General features: G+C 43.0%; 1 protein-coding gene across 2 annotated transcripts in view; it reads right to left on the reverse strand.

Moving 5' to 3' along the window:
- The window catches only part of LOC115105509 (delta-sarcoglycan-like), a 325,069-nt gene extending 299,205 nt beyond the window's left edge, over positions 1–25,864 (reverse strand). Inside the window, exon 1 of one of the 2 annotated variants that reach the window (XM_029627635.2) lies at positions 25,724–25,864. The gene's annotated coding sequence lies outside the window, so the exon portion shown is untranslated. Of the gene's footprint in view, positions 1–2,322; positions 2,810–25,723 lie in introns of those variants that run through there. The other variant, XM_065007320.1, reaches the window with a different exon arrangement.
- Positions 25,865–26,364: the final 500 nt, after the last annotated feature.

A 26,364-nucleotide genomic window follows, 5' to 3' on the forward strand; every position in this document is an offset into this window, starting at 1 on the left:
TCTATACCCGCATTGTATCTGTGAGGTGTTGGCTAGTGCGCACGTGGAAAGACCAGAGTGTGCACATTCGCTATATAACACAAAATGTTTAATTTAAAACCACCAGTAGAGTTGAAAATGCAATGGAAAACTATTTAATTTGTATTTTTTATTCGGTACATGGGAATTCATTTTTATGTGCACTATGTCATCACGCACAGCCTTATTCACAACAAGTAAATTTGATGGAAATATTTGCACGAAAAGCTGTTGCCAATTGGATGGAAACCTAGCTAGAAAAAGACATAAAAAATTTACCGAAAAGAAGCCGAAACATAAACCAATACAGTCTCTGACAGTTCCTCATTTAATGACACACACAGCAAGTTCTGAATGCATTTACAAGAATTTTGCTATACCCGCAATAACATCTGCTAAACACGTGTATGTAACCAATATGATTAGATTTGAATGTAACAAGGACATTGAGGAGTGAGGTCAGATCTGTAAAAGGACTTGATTTGTTTGAGGGGCAATTCTGTACCGAATGGTGAGAGCCAAGGATGCCTTTGCTGTTCTTGGCATTGAATTGAAGTTGAAGGACTTTCAGGTCATTTTCTTTTCAATTTAATTAGGTTATTTTGTTTGTGTGTGTGTGTGTGTGTGTGTGCGTGTGTGCTTAAGTGTGAACAGTGATAGACAGGGAGTTGTTTAAATCGACACACCTCACCTATCCTGATGCAGTATTCATAACCACAGAATGTATATTCCATCTCAAACACTTTTCTGCAATCACAAGCATCTTCTTTATTCACCCCCACAATATCATAATCCAGTAGGAACCTCAGCTCTGCCCTGCACTGAATATCCCCTGCCTTTCTATCAACTCCCAAATCAAACTTTGTGTCATTATTTTACATGAATAATTCTCTGCCTCTGTGAGTAGCAATGTTCCCTCCACTGTGTCTTTCTACCGCCAGGCCAACGCAAAAGACGGAGGCACAGCAGTAATCTTATCTTCAGCAGGTGAGCAAAGCAGCTAATTCTGTCTCTCTGTCAATTGATTTCCTCTGGAGGCGTGGAGGGATTTCTCTTCAGTGGCCGGGCAGGCTGCCAACTCGCCCCCCAGCGCTCCTTACACTTCCAAGGGAAATTGCGTTCTTTTCGGGAGAGCTTCTCTCCCTCTGAGGCCAGACTCTCTCCTCTCTCCAGCATTCAGAGGGCTCAGCATGTGGACACATGCTCAACATTTATTTGGTTTTTCAAATGACCTTTGTGTAAATGTAAGTACCTGGATAAGTGTTAAGAGAGGGAGAGCGATAGAGACCGCGATAGAGAGAGAGCACACAATATTAATAACTCTACAAACATGCAAAATGACACAAACTGATTGAGGAAGACTCATCATCACAATGCCAAATATGAGCCGACCTGATGCACCAGGCAGTTGGAAGCCCCAGAAAAGGTGTATATGATCACACACTCCCCACTTTGCATATATGCATCCTGCACAGGGTGAACTCCACACAGAAGGGAACTGTGGGCTGTACATCAGGCCAGGTGGGGGGGGGGTGCTGCATTCCTGCATCTGAATTCATGTGTGTATGTGTTTGTCACTTAAAGTACGAGACATCTCTCACTATCAGAGAGTAATGGAGGAAGGCATAACAAAGATGAATCCATCTCTCTCTTCATCCGACCGTCTCATTTTAGAACGTAACCACTCTCCTTTTTGCAGTGGACTGTTTCTTGGGAGTTTCCAAAAGAGAAAACATTCAACAAAATGACAAAAAACACAAACACAAATACTTGTTGTAAGAAACTATTCAGTCACCTAGAGTAAGTACCCTTCTTCTCAAATACCATGTTATCTGCATCTATTATCAAATGATTTACATTCTTTTAATTTTACTCCTGACTTGTTAAAAGTACCATGTGAGTGATGAGCTGAAATGTTCACGTATTATGTCTGTTCACTGCAACAAAGCATCAGATTAAAAACTTCCCAGACTGAAGCTAACTTCTCATCCTGCATGTGGGAGAATTAGTCATATTTGGGAATGTATCTATGTCACCATTCATCTGTGCATAATCCTCTCTAACAGTACTGAGGACAGAGCCACAGCTTACCGTAGTCCAAGTGTAAGTGGGAAAAAATGTCTGACAAGTCTTTTAAATAGGACAGTTAAAGACATACACCAACATTAGGCAAACCCCTCTCTTTGAGCACAATTTCCCTGCGAGTGATAATTCCCTGAAGAAGGAAACAGTTATTTTTGACAGTAAGCAGTGCAGCAAATGAACAAACCAAAAAACACAAGATAAAGTAAAGCAAGAACCTACCTCTTAGTCAGATGCCAAAAATCACAATGTTGGACGAGTCAGAAAACCATAGAGCTGGTGAGCAGCCAGTTTTTATTTTCTCTCGGTTTGGATTCTAAGAACGAATTTCTTAGAATGTATATCTACAAAGCATGGAATCCAGCGGCGGACTGCGCTCCATGGGGCTCTAGAGCAGCAAGGCTGTCATTGCCTCTGGTGGCTGTGCACGGCTGACTGTTAGGCAGGTAGCGCTGAGACAGGAGGAGACAAGTTCTCTACGGTAGTCCTCTCTTCTGTGGCTTCAGCAGGAGAGGAGGGAGAACTGAGCATCCTTTTGTGGTGTAGAAATCCCTGTGTAATCGCCGCCACGCGCTTTTAATCCTCACACATTCTCAAAAGCAGGCAGGAGATGAAGAAGGTTGGGTAGCATCAACATTGTTCTTCCTAAAGTAGCAACTTCTCTCTTTCCCCCACATCCTTCTGTGACTTTATTTATTTGGGACTGGAGCAATGAGAGAGTGTGTGTGTGTGTGTGTGTGTGTGCGTTTGTGTGTGAGAGAGAGAGAGAGAGAGAGAGATATCAGGGAAAGGGCGAGAGCGAGAGGGAGTGAGAGGAGGGGAGTATGAGACAACGAGGGAGAGAGAGTGCGAGCAGGAGAGAGAGAAGCAAGAGAGAGCGCATCAGAGAGGGAGTGAGATATGAGGAGAGCAGGAGAGAGCGAAGGAGAGAGAGAACACTTGCACTGTCAGTGACTACATTAGCAGCGCTGAGTAGGTGGGGTTTTCTTTGCAGCAGAGGGGATCATGATTTGAAATCCAAAGGAGGAGAGAGAGAGTGAGGAGGAGAAAGAAAGAGAGGGAGAGAGAAGATAGAGGATGAGAGAAGACTGGATGGAGGAGGAATAGAGAGGCGGGATGAGGGAGAAGGAGGTGTAGAGGTTAGGAAATGTACAAGAGGGAGAGAAAGGATGAGAGGAGTGAGAGAAGAAGAGAAGGCAGACAGAATTAGCAGAGAGTGTTTCCAGCTGCATTGAAGTTGGCAAATTGACAGCATGAGTCTCACTAGAGGTCATAAACATTGATTAGAATATTTAAAGTAACACACTGCATTTAAGAGCCAGTTGGAGAGGGAGGCTCAGTCAGAGTCAATCAATACCATTCATGAAAAGGTTATCATTGTTCATTGTTTCATGAAGATAGGGAAGAATATGAAGTTGTTGTTTATTTATTCAGAAGGCAATTGTGTTCATTTTAATAGGGTTTCAGTGGAGTTTTCCAGTTAAAAGAATGTAATCTGTACATGCGATTAAAGGCAGGGTTGTCTGATGTTAACTATCCACCGAAATTAATGAGGAGATTTGGAGCTGAAGACTGATTATCTGCTATAGATCTGCTACTCAATAACATTGTCCAGACATTCTCCATGACTGAGGCGAATGAGATCATTATTGCAGACATTCTTTTTGTGCAACTCCAAAACAATACATTCTCATGAGACCTGTTGGAAAAGCAGTTTTTGGCAGCATAACACCCAGAATAACACGTCTCACATTACACCATGACATGGTATAAATCATTGTTGTTCTATTCAGGAGCATGCCAGAATGTACCCGCTTAATAATGTAGGCAAGCACACACATACACACACATACAGCTGTACAGACACACACACACACGTACAATATCAGTCATGAAGCCCTCACCTCAACCCAGGCAGGAGGGGGGATATGATTGAAAACTGCCACAGAGAGTTTGTTCACATACACACTTAGGCCATTTTCAAACAAACAAATACAAAACGAAAATAATATTTTGGATAGCAGGTGCGAGCTTGCCTTCAATTGGGAGATTTGGGGATTCCACGAATGGAGGCAACAAGTCAGCTTTATACAACACACCCCCCTCACTTCCCATCTAACGCAATTAAACGTTGCCAGTAATTCTTGGCTCCACCCCATGGGGCCCATAGCTAAAGTACAAACTAATAAATCAACTCCGGCTTGTTACTTCCTTTGACACCCTGACAGAAACTGGCCCATCTCTGACAGAATATGGAGACTTTAGACAGCCCTGTGGAGAACCAGCATTGACCTGGAACAACAAAGATGCGTTTAGACGCGTCCCAGGGAGGATTTAGGTCCCTGAGGTCCACCAGAGCTGTAGGCAACGTGTGCCAAACATGTCCATTTTCCTCACGCCACTTGGCACAGAGAGAGAGAGAGAGACCTACTCTAGCAGGCAGGTTGATACTGTAACTGGAAGAGGGAGGGACAGGGGTTGTGGTTCCAATCCACAGTATACCAGGGACGGGGAGAATAATGAAGAATAGAGCTGATTAGCTGTAGACAGCCATGTTCCTACAGGGGCACGCTGGGACACTTTTATATTTGTTGTCATTCTTTACCTCTCAATGCGGAATGTATTTACTCACAGAAATCTTTGACAGGCAGCTGACAGGTGTTAGGTTCAAAGTAGAATAGATAGATAGATATAGCATGTAGTGTACATTAACTTCCCCATTCCACTATGAAAACATCTATAGCCCGTAGCTCTCTATAAATAGAACTCCTGTGGACCAAATCTGCTGATAAGCAAAACTCCACCCCCATCCTCCAACAATGGACTTTCTCCCTTTGTTATGTTTTATACGTTATAATGCAGAGTATTCATAAACTAGTCTATGCAGCAATGCAGTACACCTGAACAGAAGTGAATATGACATCACATTTGGTGAAAAATAAATGGAGAGAGAGTCTGAAAGCACCACTGTTACTCTGCAGTGTTTCAATGTGATGCTTACCCTTCTATTATAATAATAGTTCAAGATGCTTTGGTAGTGTCCAGTGCCAGCACAATACACAGTGTCTGTCTGTCTCTCTGGGCTGGCCTGGGAACAAACCGTTCTGTCTCAGCTATACACTGCCAACATGCTATAGACATAAATGGTACTGACGCATAATACAAGTGAAGCTAAGGAGGATTCGGCAATGATTGACCATAATGAAGTGTGAACCCATTAAATGGCTAATCTGAAAACGATGACGACGATTTTATCTTCATCAAAATTACCCATCTCATGAGATCAATAATTGAATTGTAAAACACTGAAATGATAAGGCGAACTCAAAAGGTGAAATCAAGAGGTGACAGGTATCCTAGCGGTCAAGGGCGTTGGGCCACTAACCGAAAAATGTATTGTTTTCTCAATGACATTCAAATCAGCATTGAATAAAATTGCAAGTTTTTAAATTTGTTACGCCTTAACAAGTCTGATCAGAGGCCACTATGACGACACACTAAATGCATTTGATCAATTACGAGAAAAGAGCAGGAATAGGCTACATTCCAAGCTATTTCTTCCAATGGTGCGACTGTTGTCGGCATCCAAAGATGACCCAACTTGCATAACCGCTTGGGGATAAGGACGACAGCAGTGGTGTGGCCTACGGGTGATACTGATATCACTTATTATTGATATATAGGCTACATAGCACATTGTGGTTGTTTCTATTGGACAAATTCCGGTAGGCTATGTCCATACGTGTTTCGTTCCATTTGCTTCCATTTAAGAAACGTTTTGCAACAGAATCGGAGTAATGAATAGACAGCCAGTGAAATGACAGACAGCCAGTTAAAAATGAGCTCTTGCAACAGCTGCATAGTGCGGATCCCAGCCTATGGAATAAAAGTTTGAGTTCCTCCCTTCCAAACTCCCCAGTGGTATTGTGCTCCATACAGTCAAAAACTAGTTTAATTTAAGAAGACCAAGATTTGGACTTTTATTTTCTTTATGGAAAATTACCATCTAGTCTTTCACATGCAAATAGCACTTTTCAGTAGTGCTCAAAGCATGCCATTCCGAGAGCAAAATTTATTTTTCAACTCAAAGCAATGAATCTAATCAGTCCTCATGACAAAACATTTACATAGTCCTCAGTTTTTGGTTAATGCTCAGGTAGGCCTAAAACAATTTGGCTAATCTATATTAACATATTTCCAAGTTGTATTCTTGATGATCAATGAATATTGAACTATTTGGAATGACTGGAAATCTGACAGACTCTTTTTGTTAAATGTAAATATATAGCCTAATAGTATTATCTGCAATAGAAAGCAATGGGTTAGAATATGCATACAGTACATAACCAACCCATTAAGTAAAAGTCAACATCCATTTATGTCCAGCTATGTAAACTCTAACATTGACTTATCCTGCAAAATATGTCCTTCATTTGGAAATATTTTATATTTAGTATTCTTCGAATGCATATTAAGCAGGTTGGCGTTTATTGGGATATCCTTGAAGCAGAACTGAGTGATTTCCACTGGCTTTGCTAGATACTAACCTGTGCCTTTTAAGGGGAAATTCATCTAAAAGTAACTGAAAGGAATCAGATTATGTTACTGAGTTTAGGTAATCCAAAAGTTACATTACTGATTATAATTTAGGACAGGCTAGTAACTGTAACAGACTACATTTATAAGGTATCCTGCCCAACCCTACCATTAAACAGCACCGTCACCATTTGGTGATCTAACGAGTACCATTCTCTTTTAGTGTCAGATGTAAGATATGCTACCCATAATCAAAATCTAGCTATAAGAACATGAATATGTTAGTAAAATAAGTCATTTTCAAGTAGATATGAGTAGGAATCAAGGCCTGACTGTACAGTATCACTATCCTGTTACAGGAAGCCACAGTATGTACTGTAATGCATTTTTTCAGAGTGGTGCAGGGCTATAGAGAAGGCACTGGAGCGTGAGGAGCAGGGAAAAAAGGCATAATTATAGTAAAGCAGATAGATTAACAATCATTGGCCAGCAGAGGGACCTTGGGGCTCAGACTGTGGAGAGAAAGAATGCACATCTGCTATATGCTCTGATTCGCTCTGACTCCCCTCTGTTGCACACACACACAGGCATGCACATATGATATGAATACACCCCATACACATATGAGGTACACCACACATCTACACAACACATGCACACCCACACACACACACGCGCACCCCCCCCCCCCTTGTCACGCCTTGGCCTTAGTTAGCTTTGTTATCTTTATTATTTTGGTTAGGTCAGGGTGTGACAAGGGGGATTTATGTGTTTTGTCTGGTCTAGGGTTTTTTGTATGTTTATGGGGCTGTTTTCTTTCTAGGTAGTTTGTATGTCTATGGTTGCCTAGATTAGTTCTCAATTAGAGGTAGCTGTCTATCGTTGTCTCTGATTGGGAACCATATTTAGGCAGCCATATTCTGTGGTTACTTTGTGGGTGGTTGTCTTCTGTCTTTGTGTCTATGCACCAGATAGGACTGTTTTCGGTTTTCACATTTCTTGTTTTGTATTTTGTAAGTGTTCTCGTTTATCGTCTATATTAAACATGTTGAACACTAACCACGCTGCATTTTGGTCCTCCTCTCCTTCAACGGAAGAAACCGTTACCACCCCCCTCCCCCACACACACACTGCACCAAATAGCCTAGTTTCAGACTCCTAATTATCTTTACACCTCTTAAGACTTCAGCCACTTCCATGCCAGTCGGAAGAACTTAGGTGTTTTATGTCTGAACACTCAAAAGCTTGTTTCTCCACTGACAGTTGGATAAAGGGGAACCGTGGGTTGTTAACCACATTCATATAGGGGGCGCTCTTTACATTTTTGGATGAAAAACGTTCCCATTTTAAACAAGATATTTTGTCACGAAAAGATGCTCGACTATGCATATAATTTTCAGCTTTGGAAAGAAAACACTCTGATGTTTCCAAAACTGCAAAGATATTGTCTGTGAGTGCCACAGATAAAAATCCAATCAGGAAGTGCCTCATTTTTTGAAACCGCCTCATGGCATATAAGGATATGGCTGTGGAGGAGCTAGGAGTCAGCTTACGTTTTCCACGTTTTCCCCAAGATGTCTGCAACCTTGTGACGTATTTGTAGGCATATCATTGGAAGATTGACCATAAGAGACTACATCTACCAGGTGGTCGCTTGCAATTATTGCGTAATCTCCAGCTGCAGTATTTTTCCGTTTGCTTTTGATGAGAAGCCAGCTGCCACGAATGATAGCTTATCGAATAGATATGTGAAAAACACCTTGAGGATTGATTCTAAACAACGTTTGCCATGTTTCTGTCGATACTATGGAGCTAATTTGGAAAAAAGTTTGGCGTTGTAAGTGACTGCATTTTCCGGTATTTTTCTTAGCCAAACGTGATGAACAAAACGGAGCTATTTCGTCTACACAAATAATCTTTTTGGAAAAAATTAACATTTGCTATCTAACTAAGAGTCTCCTCATTGAAAACATCCGAAGTTCTTCAAAGGTAAATTATTTTATTTGAATGCTTTTCTTGTTTTTGTGAAAATGTTGCCTGCTGAATGCTAGGCTTAATGCTATGCTAGGCTATCGATACTCTTACACAAATGCTTGTGTAGCTTTGGTTGAAAAGCATATTTTGAAAATCTGAGATGACAGTGTTGTTAACAAAAGGCTACGCTTGTGTTTCAATATATTTATTTCATTTCATTTGCGATTTTCATGAATAGGAAACGTTGCGTTATGGTAATGAGCTTGAGGCTATGATTACGCTCCCGGATACGGGATTGCTCGTCGCTAGAGGTTAACAACACTAGGTGAAGATTCGAGATCCTGACTTCCAATGTACAGGGGTACGAGGTAATTGAAGAAGATATGTACATATAGGTAGGGGTAAAGTGACTAGGAAACAGTATAGATAAGACAGTAGCAGCAGCGTATGTGATACGTGTGTAAGTGTGTGTGTGGCGAATGTGTTCCTGTGTGTACATGTTATGTGTTTGTCACGCCCTGACCATAGAGAGCCATTGTTTCTCTATGGTGTAGTAGGTCAGAGCGTGACTAGGGGGTGATCTAATATATCTATGTTGGTGTTTTGTATGATTCCCAATTAGAGGCAGCTGGTATTCATTGTCTCTAATTGGGGATCATATTTAAGTAGTTATTTTTCCCACCTGTGTTGGTGGGATGTTGTTTATGTGTAGTTGCCTGTGAGCACTCCATTGTCTTCACGTTTCGTGCATTTCAGTTAATAAACATGTGGAAACCATATCACGCTGCACCTTGGTCCGATAATTCTTATGACGAACGTGACAGTGTGAGTGTGTGTGTTGGAGTGTCAGTGTAAGTATGTGTGACTGTGTGTGCATAGAATCAAAAAGGGTCAACGCAGGTGCGCTATTTGGTTAACTATTTAGCAGTCTTATGGCTTGGGGGTAAAAGCTGTTCAGGAGCCTCTTGGATCCAGACTTAGCTCTCCGGTACAGTTTGCCATGCAGTAGTGGAGAGAATAGTCTATGACTGGGGTGGCTAGAGTCTTTGACAATTTTCAGGTCCTTCCTCTGACACCGCCTGGTATAGAGGTTCTGGATGGCAGGGAGTTCGACCCCAGTGATGTACTGGGCCGTATGCACTACCCTCTGTAGCGTCTTGAGGCTGGAGGCCGAGCAGTTGCCATACTAGGCAGTGATGCAATCAGTCAGGAAGCTCTCGATGGCGCAGCTGCAGAACTTTTTGAGGATCTGAGGATCCATGCAAATCTTTGTTTGTTGTCCTGAAACCGTTTCCTGTAGTCCATGATAAGGAATATAGTCACACATTGTTATGACATAACTTATTGACATCAGAAAAGCGATTACTCACCGCGGACTGGAAGAAACTTTTTCCTTTAACGAGTCCTACGAGAAGGATATCCTGCTTCCACTGGAACAGGTACAGATCCACGCTTTTTGCGTGAAGAAAAGACAGTGGAAAAGAGGACGCAGATCGGGGATCCTTCTGAAATTCCAGAGGTGAGCGAGTAAACTCCCAATTCCTTCCATTCTTCTTGCTAACGTACAATCATTGGAAAATAAAATTGATGACCTACTATTAAGATTATCCTACCAACGGGACATTAAAAACTGTAACATCTTATGTTTCACCAAGACGTGGCTGATCAAAGATACGGACAACATAGAGATAGCTGGATTTTACATGCACTGGCAGAACAGAGACGCTACCTCTGGTAAGACGAGGGGTGAGGGTGTGTGTCTTTTTGTCAATAACAGCTGGTGCGCAATGTCTAATATTAAAGAAGTCTCGAAGTATTGCTCGCCTGAGGTAGAGTACCTTATGATAAGCTGCAGACCACATTATGTAACAAGAGAGTTCTCATCTGTTATTCGTAGCCGTCTGTTTACCACCACAAAACAAAGCTGGCAATAAGACTGCACAGTGACTGTGCGTACATATCCCAACCAGAAGCCATGGATTACAGGCAACATCTGCATCGAGCTAAAGGCTAGAGCTGCCGCTTTCAAGGAGCGGGAGACTAATCAGGACGCTTATAAGAAATCCCGCTATGCCCTCAGACGAACCATCAAACAAGCAAAGTGTCAATACAGGATTAAGATTCCTACTACACCGGCTCTGACGCTCATCAAATGTGTCAGGGCTTGAAAACTATTACATACTACAAAGGGAAATCCAGATGCGAGCTGCCCAGAGCCTACCAGACAAGCAACACTGAAGCATGCACGAGAGCACCAGCTGTTCTGGATGGCTGTGTGATAACGCTCTCGGTTGCCGATGTTTAAAAACCTTTAAACAGGTCAACATTCACAAAGCCGCCTGGCCAGACAAATTAAAAGAATGTGTACTCAAAGCATGCTCGGACCAACTGTCAAGGGTCTTCACTGACCGAATCTGTGATACCAACATGTTTCAAGCAGACCACCATAGTCCCTGTGCCCAAGGAAGCGAAGGTAACCTGCCTAAAGGACTACCACCCCGTCGCACTCATGTCGGTAGCCATGAAGTACTTTGAAAGGGTGGTCATAGCTCACATTTACAGCATCCTCCCGGACATCCTAGACCAACTCCAATTTGCATACCACCCCAACAGATCCACAGATGACGCAATCTCAATCGCACTCCACACTGCCCTTTCTCACCTGGACAAAAGGAACACCTATGTGAGTATGCTGTTCATTGACTACAGCTCAGCGTAGTCAGACTCAGACTACACCTCCCATTTCCACTGTATCCTGGACTTCCTGACGGGCCGTCCCCAGGTGGTAAGAGTAGGCAACAACACGTCTGCCACGCTGATCCTTAACACTGTGGCCCCTCAGGGGTGTGTACTTAGTCCCCTCCTGTATTCCCCGTTCACCCATGACTGCGTGGCCAAACACGACTCCAACACCATCATTAAGTTTGCTGACGACACAACAGTGGTAGGCCTGATCACCGACAATGTTGAGATGGCCTATAGGGAGGAGGTCAGAGAACTGGCAGTGTGGTGCTAGGACAACAACCTCTCCCTCAATGTGAGCAAGACAGAGGAGCTGATCGTGGACTACAGGAAAAGGCGGACCGAACAGGCCCCTATTAACATCCATGGGGCTGTAGTGGAACGGGTTGAGAGTTTCAAGTTCCTTGGTGTCCAAATCACCAACAAACTGTCATGGTCCAAACATACCAAGACAGTCGTGAAGAGGGCAGGACAAAACCTATTCCCCCTCAGGAGACTGAAAAGATTTGGCAAGGGTCCCCAGATCCTCAAAAGGGTCAACAGCTGCACCAACGAGAGCATCCTGACCGGTTGAGTCACCGCCTGGTATGGCAACGGCTCAGCATCTGACCGTAAGGCGCTACAGAGGGTAGTGCGAACGGCCCAGTACATCACTGGGGCCAAGCTTCCTACCACCCAGGACCTATATAATAGGCCGTGTCAGAGGAAGGCCCATAACATTTTCTGAGACTCCAGTCACCCAAGTTATAGACGCACGGCAAGCGGTACCAGAGCGCCAAGTCTAGGACCAAAAGGCTCCTCAACAGCTTCTAACCTCAAGCCATTAGACTGCTGAACAATTCATAAATATCGCCACCGGACAATTTATATTGAATTGTTCTCCCTTCCCTTTTGTGCACTACTGCTACTCACTGTTCGATTGTCACCTATGCATAGTCACTTCGTCCCCACCTATATGTACAGATTACCTCAACTAGCCTGTACCCCCGCACACTGACTCGGTACTGGGGCCCCCTGTATATAGCATCGTTATTGTTATTCTTGTTGTGTTACCTTTTATAATTACTTTTTATTTTAGTTGGTAAATATTTTCTTATTATTATTTAACTGCACCGTTGGTTAAGGGCTTGTAAGTAAGCATTTCACGGTAAAGTCTACACTTGTATTCGGCGCATGTGGCAAATAAAGTTTGATTTTATTAAATAATGACACGTTTATTTCGGTTGGTAGCGGTAACAGCTTTTGGCAGGTTTCTGCATCTGTGGGTTGTATTCTGCTTTTGAAGAACTGTGTTTTATTGCCTCTATAGATCACAGGCTCGACTCAGCAGGGCGTTGTTGTAAAGCAAACGTATGGCTGCGTTAAGCGTATCCTTAGGGAGCTTATGTTTTATGTGGGTTTATGCATTACAGCAGGCCCAATTTGTCATTACTATATAACCACATTTCGAATAACAAAAATCAATGAACCTACACCAAAAAACACAGCAGTAGCTAAAGAGAGGAAATTTTACACAGATGTGAATGTAGGAATAGCTTTATATCACTCTAGCGTCATCTCTACTTGGCATATGCAATATGCCATGTGACAGTACTCACAACGCAACAACAACAATTCAATTATTGCAGGAGAGGGAAGGGAGAGTGGGAGCGAGTGCACAACACAGCTAGCTAATATATTTTAAAGTTGTTGAATATTCAGTTCACCGAGACAGCATACATCCGAGAGGAAATCAGAGGCATGTCCCAGGCTGTCTGTCTGTGTTGACACTGCTCAAACCCTTTAGGGGCTGGCTGGAGGGCATCTCTAATGAGTTCACTGGGAGAGGAGAGGGAACAGTGCTGGTATAACCAATACTATTCATTGCATCTCAATACAGTGCTGCACACGCCATATTGGCCCATGCTTGGGGAATGGAGAAATGTACTGTCTCATGCAGACTTTTTCATGAATGCAATGTGAATAGAGCTATCAGAATGTCAGATAGTTGATACATATTAATATGGTGGGATGCTACTCTCACACATGCAAAGAAACACGACAAGTCAAGCATCCAGTGGTGCTCATTGCAAGTTAGAATAAATTGGAGCGGACTTTTCCAGAAGAAAGCAACATTTGACCTCCAGTTGCTCTATGATTTTCCCTCACAATTTCACCTCCTCCTCTTGACACAATCCTTCTAAGAGGGAAATAACTTGTCTGTTGATATTTACAGGGTGAATATACACAAGCACACACACAGGGCTGGTTCCAGGAGTAACCGACACAAGCGTCCGCCAGTCAAAAGTTTTAGAACACCTATTCATTCAAAGGTTTTTCTTTATTTTTACTATGTTCTAAATTATTTTGTTGAAATATAATTTGATCTCAGAGAAATTAAGCTAATTGATTGCACCCAAATTGCCCATTTTAATGTATACGATTCATATAATATTCAACTAATACAGTATCTAACATCCAATTTGAACCAAGCTTTTTCTAAGAATGAGATAGACATAAGGAATCCAAAGAATTGTTCAAAAGCCACACACAGAACCCCAACACCCTCCTTACCCTGTAAGCAGTCTATGGACAAGGTATGACAGCAATCCATACTTTGGTTTTGTTGTCCACTGTTTTCAATGCTAACTAGTCCCAGTCAAAAGTTGACACCTACCCATTCAAGGGTTTTTCTTTATTTGAACTATGTTCTACATTGTAGAATAATAGAGCATACATCAAAACTATGAAAAACACATATGGAATCATGTAGTAACCAAAACAGTTTTTTTTTAATGTTTGCAAATATATTGAAAATAAAAAGCAGAAATACCTTATTTACGTAAGCTTTCAGACCCTTTGCTATGAGACTAGAAATTGAGCTCAGGTGCATCCTGTTTCAATTGATCATCCTTGAGATATTTCTACAACTTGATTGGAGTCCACCTGTGGTAAATTCAATTGATTGGACATGATTTGAAAAGGCACACACCTGTCTATATAAGGTCTCACAGTTGACCGTTGCATGTCAGAGCAAAAACCAAGCCATGAGGTTGAAGAAATTGTCTGTAAAGCTCCAAGACAGGATTGTGTCAAGGCACAGATCTGGAGAAGGGTACCAAAAAAGTTCTGCAGCATTGAAGATCCCCAAGAACACAGTGGCCTCCATCATTCTTAAATGGAAGAAGTTTGGAACCACCAACACTCTTCCTAGAGCTGGCCGCCTGGCCAAACTGAGCAACCGGGGGAGAAGGGCCTTGGTCAGGGATGGTCACTCTGACAAAGCTCCAGAGATCCTCTGTGGAGATGGTTGTCCTTCTGGAAGGTTCTCCTATCTCTGCAGCACTCCAACAATCAGGCCTTTATGGTAGTGGCCAGACGGAAGCCACTCCTCAGTAAAAGGCACATGACAGCCCGCTTGAAGTTTGAAAAAAGGCATCCCTATGGTGAAGCATGGTGGTGGCAGCATCATGATGTGGGAATATTTTTCAGCGGCAGGGACTGGGAGACTAGTCAGGTTCAAGGGAAAGATGAATGGAGCAAAGTACAGAGAGATCCTTGATGTTAACCTGCTCCAGAATGCTCAGGACATCAGACTGGGGCGAAGGTTCACCTTCCAATAGGACAATGACTCTAAGCACACAGCCAAGACAACGAAGGAGTGGCTTTGGAACAACTCTCTCTCTCTGAATGTCCTTGAGAGGTCCAGACCGAGCCTGGATTTGAACTCGATCTAACATCTCTGGAGAGACCTGGAAATAGCTGTACTGCGACGCTCCCCATACAACCTGACAGAGCTTGAGAGGATAAGCAGAGAATGGGAGAAAATGGGAGAAACACACTGGGGAGCCAGGCCTAGCCAATCAGAATAAATATTTCCCCACAAAAGGGTCTCAACTTACTATCGAGAGTAAGAAAACTACAATACACCAGGTGCAATTTCTAAATTATGTTGTGCATCATCAGGTTTCTCTTGTTATGGTAGCCATGTATTTTTTTTTTTAGATTGGTAGTTAGCCTAGCCAGCTATCTAAAATTGTAGTAATCATAGCTGAATACCAACCGGGGTCCCCTACTGATTTTCTAAGTCATTCTCACTCAGATATCACATTATCAAGTCATTACAAAATGTGTAGAATTGCAGAGAATTTAATTTAAATTGAAGAGAAATTATCCACCCCATGTTAAAATTGGTAAAATTGTAGGAAATTAGCTGTAAAACTGTATATATTTTATTTCTGTCCCATTGCAAAATGAGTAGAATTGCATGAAATTTGATATAAAATTACAGAGTTCTCTCTGGCCATGCCAAAATATGTAGAATTACAGAAAACTTGCTTGAAAACGGCAACATTTTCTCTCAGCCCCGTGGCAAAATGTTTATAATTGCAGGAAATGAACTATAAAACCATTAAGAGAGGGGCCTCAAAAATATTTTGTCGTGAGGTGGGGGGCCTCCCAACCAAATCTCGGTTAGTGCGCCCAAAAGGCTAGAGCCACACAGAGGCGGTGGGTACCAAAGTTAGCTCTTTGATGTCTCGTTGGTTGACCTTAGATTACCTTGTCACTCTGGCCTAAATTTATTCTCCTGCAGTGAACTCACGTGTTTATTGGAAGCTTGTGAAGAGGGCAGCAGTGTCTAACAAAGGGGACAGCGTTGCAATGCCAGTGAGTGGGAAAGAGAGATGGAGGAATATGTGGATGGAGAAGGAAGGAGGGAGGGAGGGAGTGGAGGAAAGAGAGAGAGAGAGGTTTAACGCTGGTTGATCTGTGTAAATCCTGTGAACTGAAGGATTACTCTTCCCATTTACACCTACATGCATTACACGAAATACATAGATTTAGGTTGAATAGCATTTACCCATTGCCTTTCATTCTTCTTACAGTTAAGACCGCCACAGCAGCAGATATATTTGTATTCTAATTAATAAGCACCTGTGACCTGAGATGACCTGATGCTCAAACTGCATTGAAGAGACCAATATAAGATGAAGCCCGAAAGATATGGATGCTCTGCTTCTAGCCCTGAAGCAACTTTGCATTATTTAGTTTTTTTGTGTGTTATTTCTTACATTATTAGCCCAGAAAATGTTTTGTGTTATTACATAGAGCTGGAAATAACTATTTGATGTCAGAGAGGTGGTAACTCACTAGCATTACGCCCAGAGAATATAACTTTCCCAAATTGGATTGTTTGTTTGTACCTCCAGAGGCTGCTTCAAAACACCCCCGGCGGAGAAGAGGTATTCGGAGTGGACTTCTAGTCCGACTCAGGAGGTGTGCGTGCACACCATCCACCGCTTCCGAGTACATTACTCTCTAATGTTCAGTCTGGATAATAAAGTAGACGAGCTCATGGCGAGGATCTTCTTCCAAAGACACATCAGGGATTGTAACATACTCTGTTTCACAGAAACATGGCTCTCTCGGGATATAATGTCCCAGTCCATGCAGCCATCTGGGTTCTCAGTACATCACGCAGACAGAAATAAAGAAGAAAGGCGCTGGTGTATGTTTCATGATTAACCACTCATGGTGTGATAACATACAGAAACTCAAGTCCCTTTGTACGCCTGACCTAGAATACCTCAATCAAATAACGAACGAATTACCTCCCAAGAGAATTATCTTCGGTTATAGTCACAGCAGTGTATATTCCCCTTGAAGCCGATATCACGACGGCCCTCAAAGAACTACATTGGACTTTATGCAAACTGGAAACAACACATCCTGATGCGGTATTTATTGGAGCTAGGGATTTTAACAAAGCAAATTTGAGGAAAACACAACTGAAGTTCTAGCAACACATTGACTGTAGTACTCACGCTGGTAAAACATTGGACCACTGTTACTCAACTTTTCGAAATGCCTACAAGGCCCTCCCCCACCCTCCCTTTGGCAAATCTGATCACGACTCCATTTTGCTCTTCCCTTCCTATAGGCAGAACCCCAAATAGGAAGTACCTGTGCTAAGGTCTATTCAACACTGGTCTGACCAATTGGCATTCCTACTTCAAGATTGTTTTGATCACGAAGACTTGGATATGTTCTGGGTAGCCTCTGAGAATAAACACCGACGAATACACGGATACAGTGACTGAATTCATCAGGAAGTGTATAAGAGATGTACCCACTGACTATAAAAACTACCCAAACTAGAAACCTTGGATAGATGGTAGCATTAGCGCAAAACTGAAAGCGCGAACCACCACATTTAACCATGAAAAGGTGACTGGGATATGGCCGACTACAAACGGTGTAGTTATCAAACAGGCAAAACATCAGCACAGAAACAAAGTGGAGTCAAAATTCAATGGCTCAGACACGAGACGTATGTGGCAGGGTCTACAGACAATCATGGACAACAAAGGGAAAACCAGCCACGTCGCGGACATTGACGTCTTGCTTCCGGACAAGCTAAGCACCTTCTTCGCCCGATTTGAGGATAACCGACATGGACCGCTACCAAGGACTGTGGGCTCTCCTTCTTCCATGGCCGATGTGAGTAAGACATTTAAGCGTGTTAACCCTCGCAAGGCTGCCAGTCCTTCAGTATCCCTAGCCGCATCCTCAGAGAATGCGCTGACCAGCTGGCTGGAGTGTTTACGGACATATTCAATCTCTCCCTATCCCAGTCTGCTTTCCCCACTTGGTTCAATATATCCACCATTGTTCCTGTACCCAAGAAAGCAAAGGTAACTGAACTAAATGAATATCGTGCCGTAGCACTCACTTCTGTAATTACGCTATGCAGAGAGAGAGAGTGTGAGTACACAGTGTCATTCAGCGTGTCATTTCCAGTCACAACTTGCAGACTTGTTTACGTGTTGCTGTGCGTTTTGTTGCCAACCTTACTTTGCTACCTGACAACTTTACGTTTTTTAGTTTTTAAGTACCGTTTATATTTTCTGTTTTTCCCTCAACTTTTTTTTCGTTAAACTTTTTCACTCTGAACGCTTTATCTGGACATGGTTCTTCAGGACTTCCAACAGTAGTAACTTCATCTTCAAATAATATTTTTGCAGGAATCTCCTTGCGAATGATTTTGCCGAAGATGGTATCTCCGCCGGGCTGGGCAACCTGAGCTTTTGGAAGTTCAGGATGGAAGTAGTAACATTAACATGATGCCTTCTAATTGCAGTTGCTGTACTCATAATATACAGGAGAACGATCGCCTTACGGCGAGGACAGCTGTGCTGCAAACCCAGCTTCAGACGCAATCGTTAGGCAAGGCTAATTTCAGTGTAGGAAAGGATGAAACAGCGTCTGTGCCACCAGTAAGAACAGATGGTAACGTTGGTACAAATCCCCTCGCACAGTCCCCGCAGCCGGACAACTTTCTCATGGCTTCTGGAGGGAAATGTTGTAGGAATACTCAACCGGTGTTGCTCATTCAGCTGACAAACTTCCCCATTAAGCAGCGAGTCTGAGGCCGAGCCTTCTCTGGTCTCTACTCCTCCCGTCATGGAGTCTGAGACGCCGAAGCTTCCCACCATTAGCTCGGACAAATTGAAAACCCTAGTCATTGGCGACTCCATTACCCCCAGTATTAGACTTAAAACGAATCATCCAGCGATCATACACTGTTTACCAGGGGGCAGGGCTACCGACGTTAAGGCTCATCTGAAGATGGTGCTGGCTAAAGCTAAAACTGGCGAGTGTAGAGAGTATAAATAATTGGCTCTCTTTCTGGGACTCACCCACAAACAGGACCAAGCCTGGCCTGTTGAGTAGTGACGGACTCCATCCTAGCTGGAGGGGTGCTCTCATCTTATCTACCAACATAGACAGGGCTCTAACTCCTCTAGCTCCACAAGGCAATGGGGTGCAGGCCAGGCAGCAGGCTGTTAGCCAGCCTGCCAGCTTACTGGAGTCTGCCACCAGCACAGTCAGTGTAGTCAGCTCAGCTATCCCCATTGAGACGTGTCTGTGCTTCGACCTGGGTTGGGCAAAACTAAACATGGCGTTGTTCGCCTTAGCAATCTCACTAAAATAAAGACCTCCTCCATTCCTGTCATTATTGAAAGAGATCGTGATACCTCACATCTCAAAATAGGGCTACTTATTGTTAGATCCCTCACTTCAAAGGCAGTTATAGTCAGTGAACTAATCACTGATCATAATCTTCATGTGATTGGCCTGACTGAAACATGGCTCAAGCCTGATTTAATATACTGTGTTAAATGAGGCCTCACCTCCTTGTTACACTAGTGACCATATCCCCCGTGCATCCCGCAAAGGCCTGGGTGTTGCTAACATTTACGATAGCAAATTTCAATTTACAAAAAAAATCCAGACGTTTTCGTCTTTTGAGCTTCTTGTCATGAAATCTATGCAGCCTACTCAATCACTTTTTATAGCTACTGTTTACAGGCCTCCTGGGCCATATACAGCGTTCCTCACTGAGTTCCCTGAATTCCTATCGGACTTTGAAGTCATAGCAGATAATATTCAAATTTTGGGTGATTTTAACATTCACATGGAAAAGTCCACAGCCCCACTCCAAAAGGCTTTCGGAGCCATCATTGACTCAGTGGGTTTTGTCCAACACGTCTCTGGACCTAGTTTTGTCCCATGGGATAAATGTTGTGGATCTTAATGTTTTTCCTCATAATCCTGAACTATCGTACCACGATTTTATTACGTTTGCAATCGCAACAAATAATCTGCTCAGACCCCAACCAAGGAGCATCAAAAGTCGTGCTATAAATTCTCAGACAACCCAAAGATTCCTTGATGCCCTTCCAGACTCCCTGTGCCTACCCAAGGACGTCAGAGGACAAAAATCATTTAACCACCTAACTGAGGAACTCAATTTAACCTTGCACAATACCCTAGATGCGGGTTGCACCCCAAAAACTAAAAACATTTGTAATAAGGAACTAGCTCCCTGGTATACAGAAAATACCCGAGCTCTGAAGCAAACTTCCAGAAAATTGGAACGGAAATGGCGCCACAACAAACTGGAAGGCTTCCGATTAGCTTGGAAAGACAGTACCGTGCAGTATCGAAGAGCCCTCACTGCTGCTCGATCATCCTATTTTTCCAACTTAATTGAGGAAAATAAGAACAATCCGAAATTTATTTTTGATACTGTCGCAAAGCTAACTAAAAAGCAGCATTCCCCAAGAGAGGATGGCTTTCACTTCAGCAGTAATAAATTCATGAACTTCTTTGAGGAAAAGAGCATGATCATTAGAAAGCAAATTAAGGACTCCTCTTTAAATCTGCGTATTGGACCTAGGATCAAGAGAGACGCTCAAGTGTTTTAGTACTATATCTCTTGACACAATGATGAAAATAATCATGGCCTCTAAAACCTTCAAGCTGCAAACTGGACTCTATTCCAACTAAACTACTGAAACAGCTGCTTCCTGTGCTTGGCCCTCCTATGTTGAACATAATAAATGGCTCTCTATCCACCGGATGTGTACCAAACTCACTAAAAGTGGCAGTAATAAAGCCTCTCTTGAAAAAGCCAAACCTTGACCCAGAAAATATTTAAAAAACTATCGGCCTATATCGAATCTTCCATTCCGCTCAAACATTTTAGAAAAAGCTGTTGCGCAGCAATTCACTGCCTCCCTGAAGACAAACAATGTATACGAAATGCTTCAGTCTGGTTTTAGACCCCATCATAGCACTGAGACTGCACTTGTGAAGGTGGTAAATGACCTTTTAATGGTGTCAGACCGATGCTCTGCATCTGTCCTCGTGCTCCTAGACCTTAGTGCTGCTTTTGATACAATCAATCACCACATTCTTCTGGAGAGATTGGACCTGAGCCCTAGGACCATGCCTCAGGACTACCTGGCATGATGACACCTTGCTGTCCCCAGTCCACCTGGCCGCGCTGCTGCTCCAGTTTAAACTGTTCTGCCTGTGAGTATGGAACCCTGACCTGTTCTTTTCAACTCTCTAGAGACAGCAGGAGCAGTAGAGATACTCTTAATGATCGGCTATGAAAAGCCAACTGACATTTACTCCTGAGGTGCTGACTTGCTGAACCCTCGACAACTACTGTGATTATTATTATTTGACCATACTGGTCATTTATGAACATTTGAACATCTTGACCATGTTCTGTTATAATCTCCACCCGGCACAGCCAGAAGAGGACTGGCCACCCCTCATAGCCTGGTTCCTCTCTAGGTTTGTCCTAGCCACCATGCTTGTACACCTGCATTGCTTGCTGTTTGGGGTTTTAAGCTGGGTGTCTGTACAGCACTTTGAGATATCACCTGATGTAAGAAGGGCTAAAAAATCAATTTGATTTGATCATGAAGTGCTTTGTGAGGCTAGTTAAGGATCATATCACCTCTACCTTACCTGACACCCTAGACCCACTTCAATTCACTTTTTGTTCACCCATGACTGCGTGGCCACACATGCCTCCAACACAACAGTAGAGGGCCTGATTACCAACAATGACGAGACAGCCTACAGGGAGGAAGTAAGGTCCCTAGCAGAGTGGAGCCAGGAAAATAACCTCTCACTTAACGTCAACAAAAGAAAAGGAGCTGATCGTGGACTTCAGGAAACAGCATTTGGAGCACTCCCCTATCCTCATCGATGGGACTGCAATGGAGAAGGTGGAAAGCTTCAAGTTCCTCTGCCTAGCCATCACTGACAAACTGAAATGTTCCACCCACACAGAAAGTGTGGTGAAGAAGAAACAACAGCACCTCTTCAACCTCAGGAGGCTAAAGAAATTTGGCTTGGTCCTGAAAACCCCCACGAACTTTTACATATGCAGAATTAAGAGCATCCTGTCGGGCTGTATCACTGCCTGGTACAGCAACTGCACCGCCCGCAACCGCAGGGCTCTCCAGAAGGGAGTGCGTTCTGCACAACGCATCACCGGTTGCAAACTACCAAGTACATCAACCACCCAAGCCATGGCCTGTTCACCCCGTTATCATCCAGAAGGTGAGGTCAGTACAGGTGCATCAAAGCTGGGACCGAGAGACTGAAAAACAGCTTATATCTTAAGGCCATCAGACTCTTAAATAGCCATTACTAGCCGGCTCCTCAACACTGGGGCCCCACAGAGGTGCGTTCTGAGCCCTCTCCTGTACTCTCTGTTCACCCACGACTGCGTGGCCACGCACGCCTCCAACTCAATCATCAAGTTTGCGGACGACACTACAGTGGTAGGCTTGATTACCAACAACGATGAGACAGCCTACAGGGAGGAGGTGAGGGCCCTCAGAGTGTGGTGTCAGGAAAATAACCTCACACTCAACGTCAACAAAACTAAGGAGATGATTGTGGACTTCAGGAAACAGCAGAGGGAACACCCCCCTATCCACATCGATGGGACAGTAGTGGAGAGGGTAGTAAGTTTTAAGTTCCTCGGCGTACACATCACAGACAAACTGAATTGGTCCACCCACACAGACGGCATCGTGAAGAAGGAGCAGCAGCGCCTCTTCAACCTCAGGAGGCTGAAGAAATTCGGCTTGTCACCAAAAGCACTCACAAACTTCTACAGATGCACAATCGAGAGCATCCTGTCGGGCTGTATCACCACCTGGTACGGCAACTGCTCCGCCCACAACCGTAAGGCTCTCCAGAGGGCCCTCCAGGACACCTACACCACCCGATGTCACAGGAAGGACATAAAGATCATCAAGGACAACAACCACCCGAGCCACTGCCTGTTCACCCCGCTATCTTCCAGAAGGCAAGGTCAGTACAGGTGCATCAAAGTAATAATGGGAATTGATGTAAAATATATCACTAGCCACTTTAAACTATGCTATTTAATATAACGTTTACATACCCTACATTATTCATCTCATATGTATACGTATATACTGTACTCTATATCATCTACTGCATCTTTATGTAATACATGTATCACTAGCCACTTTAAACTATGCCACTTTGTTTACATACCCTACATTACTCTTCTCATATGTATATACTGTACTCGATACCATCTACTGCATCTTGCCTATGCCGCTCTGTACCATCACTCATTCATATATCTTTATGTACATATTCTTTATCCCTTTACACTTGTGTGTTTAAGGTAGTAGTTTTGGAATTGTTAGTTAGATTACTCGTTGGTTATTACTGCATTGTCGGGACTAGAAGCACAAGCATTTCGCTACACTCACATTAACATTTGCTAACCATGTGTATGTGACAAATACATTTGATTTGATTTGATTTTGACCCGGTTACGCAACCCTGCACCTTAGAGGCTGCTGCCCAATATACGTACTGTAGACTTGGAATCACTGGCCTCTGTTACGTGTAAATGAGTGAAGAGGTGTGGAGTCAGGCGCAGAGAGCAAAGGATGTGGGAAAAACAACACGCTTTAATGTCCTGGAAACATAACATGTACAAAAGTGGAAACACAAATGAACAGAAATATAAACGGACAGCGTGAAACCCAAATGCCAACAAAATACACTCAAACAAAGAAACAGGAGAACAAGCCCGCACGAAACAGAAGCGGGCTGAACAGACTATATATAACCCTATCCTAACAACCAAACAAGAAACAGGTGATACCAATTAGACAGAACTAAACGAACACAGAACAACGGATCAGCGATAGCTAGTAGACCGGCGACGACGACCGCCGAGCGCCACCCGAACAAGAAGGGGAGTCACCTTCGGTAATATTCGTGACAGCCTCTTTAATAATGTAACACTAGTCACTTTATTAATAATGTTTAAATAATGTTTACATACTGCATTTCTCATCTCATATGTACAGTACACACTGTATTCTATTCTACAGTATTTTAGTCTATGCCACTCCAACATTGCTCAATCTAATTTTTATATATTTCTTAATTCCATTCTTTTACTTTCAGATTTGTGTATTGTTTTTACATACTACTGCACTGTTAGATACTACTGCACTGTTGGAGCTATTGAACACAAGCATACACCTACAATAACATCTGATAAATGTGTATGTCAATAATATTTGATTATAAACATGCAATAGAAGAGTACTTCCTCAAGTATTTCCTCAAAAGTTGAAAAACTATCTCCACACATGTGGTCAGCTGCTGCTAGAGAAGTGAATGTTCATTTCTCAACCACAAGCCGCCTTCAACGTCATTTTAGAGAATTTGGCAGTACGTCCAAATGGCCTCACATCTGCAGACCACGTGTATAGCGATGTGTGGGCAAGAAGTGTGCTGACATCAACGTTGTGAACAGGGCGGTGGGGATATGGTATGGGCAAGCATAAGCTACAGACAACAAACACATTTGCATTTTATCTATGGCAATTTGAATGCACAGAGATACCGTGACGAGATCCTGAGGCCCATTGTCATGCCACTCATCAGCCGCCATCACCTCATGTTTCAGCATGATAATGCACGGTCCCATTTCGAAAGGATCTGTACATAATTCCTGGAAGCTGAAAATGTCCACAGTTTGTCAATGGCCTGCATACCCACCAGGCATGTCACCCATTGAGCATGTTTGGGATGGTCTGGATTTACGAGTATGACAGCGGGTTCCAGTTCCCACCAATATCGAACAACTTCACACAGCCATTGAAGAGCAGTGAGACAACATTACACAGGCCACAATCAACAGCCTGATGGCAAATGGTGGTCACACCAGATACTGACTGGATTTCTAGTCCATGCTCCTACCGCTGTTTTAGGTATCTGTGACCAACAGATGCATATCTGTATTCCCAGTCATGTGAAATCTATATATTAGGGCCTAATGAATTTATTTCAAATAATTAATTTCCTCCCATGAACTAAATTGTTGCATGTTGCCTTTATATTTTGACTTAGCATAGATTAAGGACCTCACTAATGTGAGTGTAAAGAACAAGGATATTTAGTGGGTTTTAGGATCCAACAATATAATTAATTCAGGTTCTTTAAGGCAGACACAGTGGTCAACCCTCTAAAAAATCCTTATCTGTGTGTTAGATTAAGTTCAGTGGATTCTGCAATTGAATGACAACTGACATCCAAGGCAGCCTCACTACATGAATTAAAACAGCATCAATTCAGAAACAAAACCAGACACCTCACATAACCCTTTCAGAGACAACTCAGATGTATCTAAAGTAGGGATATGTTGACAACTTTTTACAATATTTTGCTGCTACTTCAGAGTACTGCCCAATCAGTACTCTATCAACAGTGATACCTCAGAAATGGCTTGTAAAATATTCACTGCCAACATTATAGGACTTTTGCAGTTATTTCAGTAAAATCTTCCTTTTTTACTTCAGTTAAGCCCTATTATATGTCCTCAGCCCTACCTAGACTATACCAACACTAACCGTGTTGCCAGGGCAGATCACAGATCCCACACACACACAGAGCCAAACCTCCAATGAACCCTTGTTTAAATCACACTCAAACACTCAAAATGGCGCTACATCCCTACCGTTGCAGATGTTTTCACAATGGTAAGTCCTTTGGTTTTTCAGAGGTAAACCTTGACTGGATTTGTGTCTCCCTGGGAATATTTTTAGTGTTTCCAATCCCGGCCATATACGGACGTCTCCCCTTCTGAATGGTAATGTCCCAGGCATAACAGCAGAGCGAGAGGGAGGCCATGTCAAACTCAGCTGTCTGGACTTATCACCATGCTTCAGTGTGCAGACAGACTTCCTGACTGGGTCAGTAGGCTATTTTAAGGTAGAGGTTGTAAAATAGGACCTCTGCTGACACACAACTCCATCTGATGTCAGAAGGGAGTGTCCAAGGTGCAACGGAAAGGGTTGCAGATGGACTCAAAGTGTCTTTATTTAAGGTTGTAGGCTGCTGACACACTACATTACATTGCTATAGATTACTTCATTGTTGGGGTTAGAGCTTGCAAGAAAGGCACTTCACTGTAATTGTGACATAAAAATTTGAAACGTGTACATTATACATTAATTAATGAGGAGACACTTTCAAATACAGACAATTACTGTGGTGTGGTGCCAGGACACCATTCTCATCGACTGGACTGCAGTGGAGCAGGTTGAGAGCTTCAAGTTCCTTGGTGTCCACATCACCAACAAACTAACATGGTCCAAG

The sequence above is a fragment of the Oncorhynchus nerka genome, linkage group LG22 (assembly GCF_034236695.1).
Source record: "Oncorhynchus nerka isolate Pitt River linkage group LG22, Oner_Uvic_2.0, whole genome shotgun sequence".
In the NCBI taxonomy this organism is placed as follows: domain Eukaryota; kingdom Metazoa; phylum Chordata; class Actinopteri; order Salmoniformes; family Salmonidae; genus Oncorhynchus; species Oncorhynchus nerka.